Below are 12,271 nucleotides of genomic sequence, written 5' to 3' on the forward strand. Positions count from 1 at the left end.
TGACCATTTGAGTCACCCTCCTCTGGACACATTCCAGCTTAGAGTCAACATCTCTCATCAGTTGTGGTGTCAGTATTCCAGATGTGGTCTGACCAAGGCAGAATAGAGGGGTATCATGACTTCCCTGGATCTAGATATTATACTCTTATTTATGCAGGCAAAAATCCCATTGGCTTTTTTTTTTGCTGCTGCATGACATTGTTGGCTCATGTTTAACTTGTTGTCCATGAGGACTCCAAGATCTTTTTCACACATATTGCTTTCAAGCCAGGCGTCCCCCATTCTGTATCTTTGCATTTCATTGTTTCTACCTAATTGGAGTATCTTGCATTTGTTACTGTTGAACTTCATTTTGTTAGTTTTGGCCCATCTCTCTAATGTGTTCACATTGTTTTGAATTCTGCTCCTGTCTTCTGAGGTATTGGCTATCCTTCCCAATTTGGTGTTGTCTGCAAACTTGATGATCATGCCTTCTAACGGCTTCATCTAAGTCAGTGGTTCTCAACCTGTGGGTCCCCAAATGTTTTGGCCTTCAACTCTCAGAAACCCTAACAGCTGGTAAACCGGTTGGAATTTCTGGGAGTTGTAGGCCAAAACACCTGGGGACCCACAGGTTGAAAATCGCTGATCTAAGTCATTAATACAGATGTTGAACAGGACCGGGGCAGGACAGAACCCTTCAACATGTGTTGAAGACATCCGGCCCTATAACAAGGAGCATCTTATTGAACGTCCTCCCCATGGAATCCCCCTCCTCCTCCAAATTTCCTTCAAAGTCTGTTCCATAGCATCCTACCAAGCTCCAGATTTTGAAGATGCACAGAAAGGGAGAAATCTATATCCCTCCCCCCCACCCTCCCTGCACTAATGGAAACCATTTTGTCAAATTGGCAGCAAACAAAGAAAGGCAATAATCTCACAAACACACAGGAAATAAATAGGACAGATCCTTTGATGTTCTTTTGTGTGTAGCCAGGAGCCCTTGTCACTTCCCTCATATGCCAGCTGTAGCACTTTATTCCTGCTCAGCATTAAACCAGAGCTGCTCATGTTCAAAAAGAATCAGGGACTCCACCAGAATACTGTGTGTCCCAAGAATTAAACAGCACAGCTGAGGCAACAGGCAATGAAGAAGCACTTTGCTCTCATACTGATTGCCTGGTCACAAGGAGGCAGCGCATGACATCGATTGATCACTTCCACATTCCCCTTTTTGGATGGCCACAATGTCTAGGAAAATAAATACCATACATTCCAAAGAGCTTGTCATCCAAACAAATTAAGATGAATCTTCTGCAACATAATGACAGGCCAACCGTAATAGATTACAAGGCAGCCTCAGGGCAGCAAATGGATAGTTACTGTACTATATTTTGTTTGAATCACAAAGGCAAATGAAGCATTTCCCCATCACATCTCAAAATAATTTGATCAGCTTTATTTGCTGTTTACCTTCAGTTGGAAACAGAAAAAATGATAATTTTATGTCTGGCATCAATCAGCAGAATGACTTAGGGTGCATCTACACTGTAAAATTATTGCAGTGTAACACCACTTTAATAGCCACAACTTAATGCTATGAAATCCTAAGAGTTATAGTTTAATATTGCACCAGTGCTCCTTGTCAGAGAAGGGTAAAGCTCTTCTAAAATGACAAATCCCATGATACCATTGAGCCATGGCAGTTTAAAGTAGTGTTAAACTCCATTAATTGTACCATGTAGATGCACTCTTTGACATCCCTGAGCCCTTAACACTTCACATGTCAGTTTGTTTTAATGTAATTGTGTTGTAATGGTAATTTGAGGAGCAGTTAATTGCTAGACCAAACAGATAAGAAATAGCTGAAGTAATGAAGCACAACAGCTGCATTCTGAAGTCTTCACATGGCTAAAAGCACAAAGCATGTTCTTCCACCCTTTCCTTAGGGATCTTATATAAAACCTACACTACTATGATTTTTCTTCTTGTAATTGTTCTAATCCCTTGTGTTCCTTCTTACATCATACTCACGCACATCCAAACATGTGTCCCTTCCTGTTCCTCCTTCACTCTGTTCCACACAGTTCCAGATGCCTACAAAATCAGGTCCTGTTGACAATATCCAAACCTTTCCAGAACTTTCTTTGTGTGGTTGCCAGCTGATCAGAACAGCAGGTGGCTTGGTTTGCAGAAATACAGTAGTATGAAACACTGGTAATTTATTTATTTGGATGCAGATTTTAAAAGGATAACACATAGTGAGTTTCTGTGTTTTAGAAAACAATTTACCTGTCAATCATGGTCATTGACTTTTAATCATGTATACTAGACTAATATGGATTTAGACATTTCTTCACCCCTTCTCCCAAGCATGGGAATCCTACCCATCTCCAGATGTTGTCAGACTTCAATTCCCAGGATTCTTCAGCATGGCCAGGTTAGGTGGGAATGCTGGAAAGTGCAGTCCTAGAACTTCGAGAACAGAGCTTTCCAAACTCTGTATCACAACACATTAGTGTGTTAGCTGCAGTGTGTAAGTGTGACACACAAACATAAGGACAAACTTTTGAGCCTATGTGAAATAAGCAATAAGTCATATATTTTTTAAAAATCATATTTATATTTCTAAAATATACAAATGAAAGTTTTCATGAAATGTGCTGTGATTCCATAAATTTCATATTACTATTATGTATGTTTCCGTATTTCCAGTCCAACCCCCTGCCAAGAAGCAGGAATATTGCATTCAAATCACCCCTGACAAATGGCCATCCAGCCTCTGCTTAAAAGCTTCCAAAGAAGGAGCCTCCACCACACTCCGGGGCAGAGAGTTCCACTGCTGAACGGCTCTCACAGTCTTAATGTCCTAGTCGGTTCATAGGTGGAGAGGTAAGTAGGGTCAGAACCGTTTAGGGCTTTATAGGCTAACGCCAGCACCTTGAATTGTGCCCGGTAGCAAATTGGCAGCCAGTGGAGCTGGATCAACAGAGGAGTGGTATGCTCCCTGAGTGCCGCTCCCGTTAGCAACCTGGCTGCCGAACGCTGGACCATCTGAAGGCTTCCGGGAAGTCTTCAAGGGCAACCCCACGTAGAGCGCGTTGCAGTAATCTATGCGGGATGTAACCAGAGCGTGGACTACCGTGGCCAAGTCAGACTTCCCAAGGTGTTAGATTTCTGGATGTTGTCCAGGGATCACTTTCACATCACACAATTAAAGCATTAAGGTCAAAATCCTGTATGGAAGATATGTATGCAAAAGCACTGTAGTTACGGTGCAATACAATGAGTCCCCGTCCACTTAGCTCTCAATCCTCCATTATTGGGAAGCAGCAGCTGTAATTGACTAGTGTCTGTTTCCCAGCACTCAGGAAACACCTGACTGTAACATTTCCACACCCTCTTGTAAGTTATCTCTGGTGCAGTCAGAAGAAAGACCTCTGTTGCAATTCCCCAGCATGTTGGATATTACTCAAGACTATGAAAGAGGATTCTGGCCCTTGATTCCAGTTTAACAGCCATAGGTATATCCTTCATAATCTCAGGTTTTGCCATTCAGGGCACATCTATACTGACCACTTAGATTGGTGTGAAACCAGCAGAGAAGGAAATGATTTCACTGTGTGGATGATCACATGTGAGATCTTGAAACTGATTCAAGGCTGGATGGTGCTTATAAATACCACACTGGCTTGCCTTCAACTAGTGCCAGGATCTGCAGTAATCCATAGCCTTGTGGCCATAGAGAAATTGTTTTTTTTCCTCATCTCCACTCACCACAATGTACATGTGTAGAGCACCCGACCTTTAATTAGTTTCACTGTGCAATTTGGTTTCCACTTAGGTGCACTGCTACACATTATGGGCTATATTTTGGGGTAAGCCCAACTTTTCTTATTGAATTTTAAAGTCCTTAATGAGTATTGCTGCACGCGTTCATCGTGTGTGAGATGTAAAAACCTTCAAACTGCATTAAGTACTACAGCATTCTAGCTCAGAATTCTGAATGCCCCCCTCTAAACTACAAATCTCAGTATTCCACAGGGCTATGGCAGTTTAAATGGAATCATGGTGCTATATTGTATAGTGCAGGCATGGGCAAACTTGGGGCTTCAGATGTTTTGGACTTCAACTCCCACATTTCCTAACAACCTCAAGTGGCTGAGGGGGGAAAGGAAGGGGGCTGAGGCTGTTATGAATTGTGGGAGTTGAAGTCCAAAACACCTGGAGGTCCTAAGTTTGCCCACGGCTGGTATAGTGTGAAAGGCCCCTGGTATTTGCTTACCTCTTTTGTCTTTAATTGCTGTTACTCTAAAGGGTGACGTGGTACATCTGTGGTCTATGTTTCTAACTGACTGGGTTGGGTTCTTGGAAAGAAAAACCTGCACCTGGAAGCCCAGAGGAGGAACGGTGCAATTCCCAAGAAGGTGTTGTGGTTAAAAGAGATTTAAAAAAACCAAACAAGGATGCAAACGCTCGCACCTATGTCGTGGTTGATATAAATTTCTTGTTTGTTTGGAGCAGATGTTAGTGTGTTTGCTTTAAGGTCCCCTTCCACAGCCTAGTACCCTCAATGTACTTGACGTTGCCCAGGTTAGGCATCTTGTAATGCGATTTATGAGAAATTCTCATCTTTATGATGTCATGAATGGTCCCATTAGACCAATAGTTCTCAACCTGTGGGTCCCCAGATGTTTTGGCCTTCAACTCCCATAAATCCTAACAGCTGGTAAACTGGCTGGGATTTCTGGGAGTTGTAGGCCAAAACATCTGGGGACTGGATTATTGAACTGGATTATATGGCAGTGTGGACTCAGATAATCCAGTTCAAAGCAGGTAATGTGGATTTTCTCCCTTGATAGTCTGGGTTATTTGGTTGTGTGGAAGGGCCCTTAGAGTCATAATGAGTCGGAAAGGACTTGAAGGCACACAGCAACAAATGAAGTCCAATCCCATCTATACTTATCACAAAAAAGTCCAAGGTTTGTGGCATTCACTCTACTGTTATTTATTTATTAACTTTATTTTTATCCTGCTTGTCTCCTGATTGTAGTTGCAGGTGCGTTTGGTCAGGAAGAGAGACAGGGCCTTTTCTGTGGTGGCCCCCAGCTATGGAACTCTCTGCGGAGAGATTAGGACTGCCCACTCTCTCCTGTCCTTCAGGAAGCAGCTAAAATCCTGGCTTTGGAATAAGGCATTTGCAGATTGGTGGTGACCAGGGGCGGCTCAACCCATTACGCAAAATAAGCATTCGCAGTATAGTTTATTTTGCCCATGGGCGCTCTTGAGGCACTCTTGGGGGGAAAATAGACCTTGACATTTTCGAGTTGTAGTTACTGGGATGTATAGTTCACCTACAATCAAAGAGCATTCTGAACTCCACCATGATGGAATTGGACTAAATATGGCACACAAAACTCCCACGACGAACAGAAAATATATATCATTGATTGGTTGGGGGGGGGGGGGTCAAAATACTGTTTGCTTACCGTTGAAAATTACCTAGGGCCGCCTCTGGTGGTGACCTGATATAGACTACGATTTATTTGACCAAAATGTTCTGGACTGAGTTGGATATTGTTTTTAACATGTTGAATTGTTTTATATGGATTTTAGAACTTATTTATTGTATGTTGTTTTATTATGCTATTTATTGTATTGCATTGAATTTTGCTGTTAGCCGTTCTGAGTCCCTCCACAGAGGTAGAGAAGAATGGGATATAAAAATTCTAAATAAATAAATAGTTTAGAACTGAATTCTAAGTAGCAAAAATATCTTGTGAAATTTAGAAAACCATGTTTGTAACTAACATATGTCTCTCTGAGGATGCTTGCCATAGATGCAGGCGAAACGTCAGGAGAAATGCCTCTAGAACATGGCTCTATAGCCCGAAAAAACCCACAAGAACCTAACATATGTCTCTGTTCCCTTGTCACATTGGTTTTTAATTAAAATAGCATAAGCAGGTTAACACATCCCTCTAAGACAATAACCTTTTGTGGGCTCTGGAGGCTCTTCCACACAGGCCTAGATCCCAGAATATCAAAGCAGAAAATCCCACAATGACTGCTTTAAACTGGGTTATTTGTCTCCACACTCACGTAATATGGCATCTTCTGCCTTGATATTTTGGGATATAGGGCTGTGTGGAAGGGCCCTAAGAAAGTAACCTTTTGTGGGTTCTGGGGACCCTTCCACACAGTCCTATATCCCAGAATATCAAGGCAGAAAATCCCACATTATCTGAGAGTGGATTCAGATGACCTAGGGCCCTTCCACGAAATCATTTCTACAATCGAATTGGAACCATTGTCCCAATTCCCAGAATATCAAAGCACAAATCCCACAATGTCTGCTTTGAACTGGATTATCTGAGTCCATACTCTGATAATGTGGGATTTTCTGTCATAATATCCTGGGATACAGGGCTGTGCGGAGGGGCTCTGAGACACCATGATATCTGTGAAACCCTTCTCCAGCAGGAATCATGAATAGATACATTGAGTAGGAATCATGAATAGATACATTGAAATCATTTCTACAATCGAATTGGAACCATTGTCTGGAAATTTAAATTCCTTTACATCTTTTCAACTCCCTGGAATCCAAGTTCATGAAGAGCTCACAGGAAATCCATGTAGTGCTAGTCCCTGTCTCCCCGGCTGTCCCATTGCAGTCAGTGAAATGCTTGGCATTCTGTTGTGTCTCAGTGCTGTATTTTATTTTAATTAAGCCACTGGCCAAACTAGCAATCACCTGTTGAATTCTGCTAGTGAAGTGGTTGTTCTGCATGCATTTCACAGCTGGAGATATTCACACTTTGGCCTGTGAGTCACACTCTGCCTTAGGTGCAAGGATATCCGGTACAACACCACACACCTCTCCCATCTTGTGACTGAGGCCCCTTCCACACAGCTGAAGAAAATCCCCCATTATCTGCTTTGAACTGTGATATATGTCAGTGTGGATTCTGATATTCCAGTTCAGAGCAGATATTGTAGGTTATTCTGCCTCGATATTCTGAGAGGGGACATGGGAGCCATGGTTAAACATTTGAATGAATGCCACATTGAGGAGGAGGCAAGCTTTTTGTCCGAACATGAAACAATGCATTCAGGCTAAAGAAAAAGAGATCCCACCTAAACTCTCGGAGCTATTTGGCATTGGAATATGCTGCTGCCTTAGCATGTGGTGGCATCTCCTTCTTTAGAGGTTTTAAGCAAAGGCTGGATGGCCATTTGTCAGGAGTGCTCTGATGTGGTCCTGCATGGCAGAAAAGGGTTAGACTTGGTGTCCATAGTGGTATCTCCCAAATCTCTGATTCTATGACTGGACAGATGACTTTGAAAAAGGAATGGGATACATATGCCACATTTTGTGCTGACGTATAACCTCTTCCAAATGCAACTCAGTAGAAACTGTTTCTGTGTATTTACTGCAGAAGTTGGCTATTGACTGATTGAATTGGGTGAAAATGGATGATGACACAAACTTAACTTCTTTCCTCAGACCAAACATTTAGTGTTTTTTAAAACTGCCTTTTACAAAAGGATGAATATACCTTTGACAAAATGATCATATATAGAGAGTACTTAGAGGAAGGGTCAAGACATACTACAGTAGGAATCAGTCATGAGCAACCTATGGTTAGAATTCACTGGCAGTTATGAATATGTAACTTAAAGTTACACTTCCATGACTGTTTTGTATGCATGATCCCTATGTATTTCCTGGCTATCATCACTCAACCTCCTTAACATTTCAATATTCATGTAATACTCGCAAGTACTATAATCACACATTAGGGATTTTATAGGCTCTTCGGGACAACCCCTGCAATATATGTTGGAAAGAAGGAAGGAAGGAAGGAAGGAAGGAAGGAAGGAAGGAAAGAGAGATGAAATCAGACAGTCAGTCCTTGTGCGTGAAACTGAAAAGTAAGAAAATACAAGCATCTGTAGTATTGCCTTTAGCTTTTCTGGAGGAATGTTTAATATGTCAAAGAGATGAACTTGGCATAGACCGCTAAACAGATGATAGCATTCAGGAAAGCAGAATGGCTTAAATGAGTACTTCTTCAAGCCACGAAGTCATAAATAATGATTCAGCTGACAGATGAAGGAATTAAAGTAAAAGTCAGCTCTAGAAAACAAATGGATATGATGAACTATAAAAAGTGCTTGTGTGCTGTGTGTGAGCAGTTATAAATGCAAGGGCACAGTGACCCTAAGCAAAACTTCTGTTTCATGTCACATAAATAAGACTGTACTAGCCAAAATCATGAAAGAAAACAGCATTTCCCAGATGGCATGAGAGAGTATGGCATGTCAGTCAGGCAAGATGATCAGTGAACCACTCTCAAAATTACCTTGGCTACATGTATTAGAAATGAATATATATTTTAAAGCTTAGGCCAGAAAGAACAATTTTCACAGAGTCCTCCTGTGAATGCATACTGAAAGGACAGAGAGGCAGGAGTGGGAGATATTTGGCATGTTTTTGTTGTTGTTGTTTATTAATTTAGTTGCTTCCAACTCTTTGTAACCTCATGGACCAGCCCATGCCAGAGCTCCATGTCAGCTGTGGCCACCCTCAGCTCCTTCAAAATCAAGCCAGTCACTTCAAGGATACCATCCATCCATCTTGCCCTTGGTTGGCCCCTCTTCTCTTTTCCTTCCATTTCCCCCAGCATCGTCTTCTCTAAGCTTTCTTGTCTTCTATGTAGCCAAAGTACTTCATCTTTGCCTCAAATATCCTTCCCTCCCATAAGCAGCCGGGCATTATTTCCTGGACTATGGAATGATTTGATCTTCTTGCGGTCCATGGCACTCTCAGAATTTTCCTCCAAAACCACAGTTCAAAAGCATCTATCTTCTTTCACTCAGCCTTCTTTATGGTCCAGCTTTCACATCCATAGATATTTTGCATAGCTGTGTCATGTATGTTTAAAAGTTAAGTATTTCTCACTCATTCAAAATTGTGACTCAATAAAATGGATCTACCTAACTTCTGTATTTTGGGGAGTACATTGATTTTGCTCCTGGTGAGGCATTAGCTTCAATGTTCTCTCTAGCATGTTATGCTAGCATTTCCTACTCTCTTTTGAGCAAAATGGCCAAATAATGCATCCCAATATGTAATTTCAACCTATTTCCTTACTCGACTGGCCAACACCTTGCTGTTTCATACAACTGCATAGAGTGACTAATCAATGGTATCACTGGAGGTGGTAACACCCACTTCAGTAACTCATGGTGTCACCTTCTTCAACACCTTTGCCAGGCCAGACCACAGGATTACAGCTAAATTACCAGAAAATTTGCCAGAATTAGCAACCGTGAACAATTTTGTGGGGGAGGGTGTCATTTTGATTGAAACATAAAAATGACTAGGTGATCTTGGGCCAGTCAATCTCTTTTTCAGCCTGACCTATTGCACGGCATTGTTGTGGCAATCAAGCAAAAATGACAGCCATGGATATCGCTTTGACCTCATTACAGAAATGTCACAATATGAATGCCACAAGTAAACCGTATTTTTTAAATGTTTTCTCCAAAAAAGGCATCACATCATTTCATCATTCCATTTTGCTGTTAAGTGTAATTTTATTTATCAGACTTTGCTATATAGTGATAAATATACCACTAAGGTGTTGATGGCTGTGGAGGTGGCCCATGAATTAGCAATACAAATGCCGATCCTATACTAAGAAGACTCATGTTGTCTGAATACTCACGATACCATGCCATGGAATACTGGAATGTGTAATTTGGTGAGGCACTAGAGCTGTGACTGAGAATTTTCAGTGCCTTTCACAAATCTATTTAATAGGATGGAACCATCGCAATTAAAGTGGAATTATAGCACTATAAAAGTATAGTGTGAAACGCCCATGTAAATATAAGTCTGTTCTGAAACTTGGGATAGCTCTAGGCTTTCCCAAGACTGTTTTATGCTGAACACAGACACACATTATTGCTGATGTAATCTTTATTGGTGGTGAATTAATCCAGCAGATGTCATGTAAGAGAGAAGCATTCCAGCCCTTTTGTTGATGGGGTCCTGCAACCCCTCACAGCTAATAGACCTCTAAACAATTAATTCTACCGAGATTATCCATGGCTGGTGATCAATTAACCAAGTATAGCTAAATGGGGGCTCTGGAGTGGGGATTACTTTGCTGCCAAAGTAAGCTGGATAGATGATGCACTATCAAGAGCTATATAGTGTAGAAGCAAACAAACAAAAATGAAGCACAATCCATCTTATCTCCCCATTAGCTGTGAAAACTTTGCAGCCAGGTTAACAACAGAGGAAACTTCACTCCTTCAGTGCATGCTCAGTTCTTCCGAGCTTCAAATAGCCAATTTAATGCAAAAAGTATCCAACAATGTTGCCAATACAAATTAGCTCTCTATCACTGGACAGCTGTTGACAACTGGCTGTTATGCTGACAAGGACTCCAAAATCCATCAGCTTATTGGCAGAGGTCCACTTTGTGACAGTAATTAATTTATCAGTTAAAGTAAGGCAGAGACATCTCCAGCTCATCCCGTTTGGGTATCAGCCAGCACGTCAATGACTTAAATCTAGAAATAGTTTTCTAAGATCTACAGAGACACTCGCTGGAACACCGCAGCAAGCGAGAGTCCAAAAGTGGCAGGCTCAAACCCAGAACCTCAACCAATGGCTGATACCAAGTGAGACACTCACCCCTGGGCACACAGAAGACTGGGCGACTTGGAAGGCGCTGAACAGACTGTGCTCTGGCACCACGAGATGCAGAGCCAACCTCAAGAAATGGGGCCACAAAGTGGAATCCACGACATGCGAGTGTAGAGAAGAGCAAACCACTGACCACCTGCTGCAATGCACCCTGAGCTCTGCCACATGCACAATGGAGGATCTTCTTGCAGCAACACCAGAAGTGCTCCAAATGGCCAGCTACTGGTAAAAGGACATTTAATCAACTACCAAACTCACAAATTTTGTATTTTGTCTGTTTGTTTGTTTGTTTTGTTCTGTTAGAAATGTAATACAATTGACTGGTTGCCCTGACATGACAAATAAATAAATAAGTTAAAGTGAAATAAATCGGCATACTTGTATATAATAAAATAGCGTATTACAATTTTCTGTGTAGGAACTTAGAGTTGCTCAGGCATCCATAGAAATTGTGATCCATCTTGATTCTAAATACAGAATTACAAAAGTATGGTGGACTGAGCACAATATTAATTTTCTGAGTCCCTCTATGGAGGTAGAGAAGATTGGGATATAAGTTTTAAATAAATTTAAATAAATATTCACAAAGTGTGTATCTTTTGTGATTAAACTGACCAACACATTTCACATTTAAATTGCATCTCAACCAGCTTGTTCTTGATTTGTGAATTTTGGTTTATAAATGAAGTAACAAAGTAGGACCCCTAATTGAGACAACATGCTCAACAAGCCATTCTTGTTTCAGTTGGTTTCAGAGAAAGGCCTTTCCCGGACTTGCCTGAAAATGCCAAACCTAGAATTTTCTTCAAGAAACATATGTATAGTTCTACTGAAATATGGTTCTGATGTCTGTATCAATTTGTCTTTAAGTGGCCATAAGATATTGCTCCATGTGAATGTGGCCAATGGAGGAGTTGTGTCTACATGAATAGAACTCATTTTCTCCTATTCTCATTAATATAAACTGATGAATACTGATCAGAAAAATTGGGTTCTTCCTTGTAGATTTAAGTTTCTTCCTTGTAGATTTAAGTTTGGATTTAACAAACATCTGATTCCTCTTAACTACTGTAGTGGAATGGATATGCTCAAAATATGCCCACATAAGTTACATGTAATCAGAGCTTACCAATTCAGTCTTGCAGATGTTTCTGGATTTCAGTTTTAGAGGTGAAGCCCAGATTTAAGCCAAAGTCACACTAGTGTAGGGTGAATGTACTGCCATGCCAACCCCCCCCCCCCAAAAAAAAAAAACCAAGCAGGATACAGATGCTCCGTCTGATCCTTGGAAAGTTAGCCAAATGTCTAAAAAGGCTAAACTAAAAACAAGCACAATGGCATTTGTTTCCAAAGGTCATTTCAAGGATGTTGTTGTAGATTGCAGACATTTGCAATATATACTGTCCAGCGATAAGTATATGTTACAAATGCAGGCAGAGTGCCTGTGGACACTGGAAATGCACATTTATTTATTTATTTATTTACTTTGCTTATATACCGCAATTCTCAGCCCAAGGGCGACTCATTTATGGGGGTTTAGTTACATTTCCATCCTCACTGACTAGC

Source organism: Anolis sagrei, chromosome 1 (assembly GCF_037176765.1).
Source record: "Anolis sagrei isolate rAnoSag1 chromosome 1, rAnoSag1.mat, whole genome shotgun sequence".
In the NCBI taxonomy this organism is placed as follows: Eukaryota; Metazoa; Chordata; class Lepidosauria; order Squamata; family Dactyloidae; genus Anolis; species Anolis sagrei.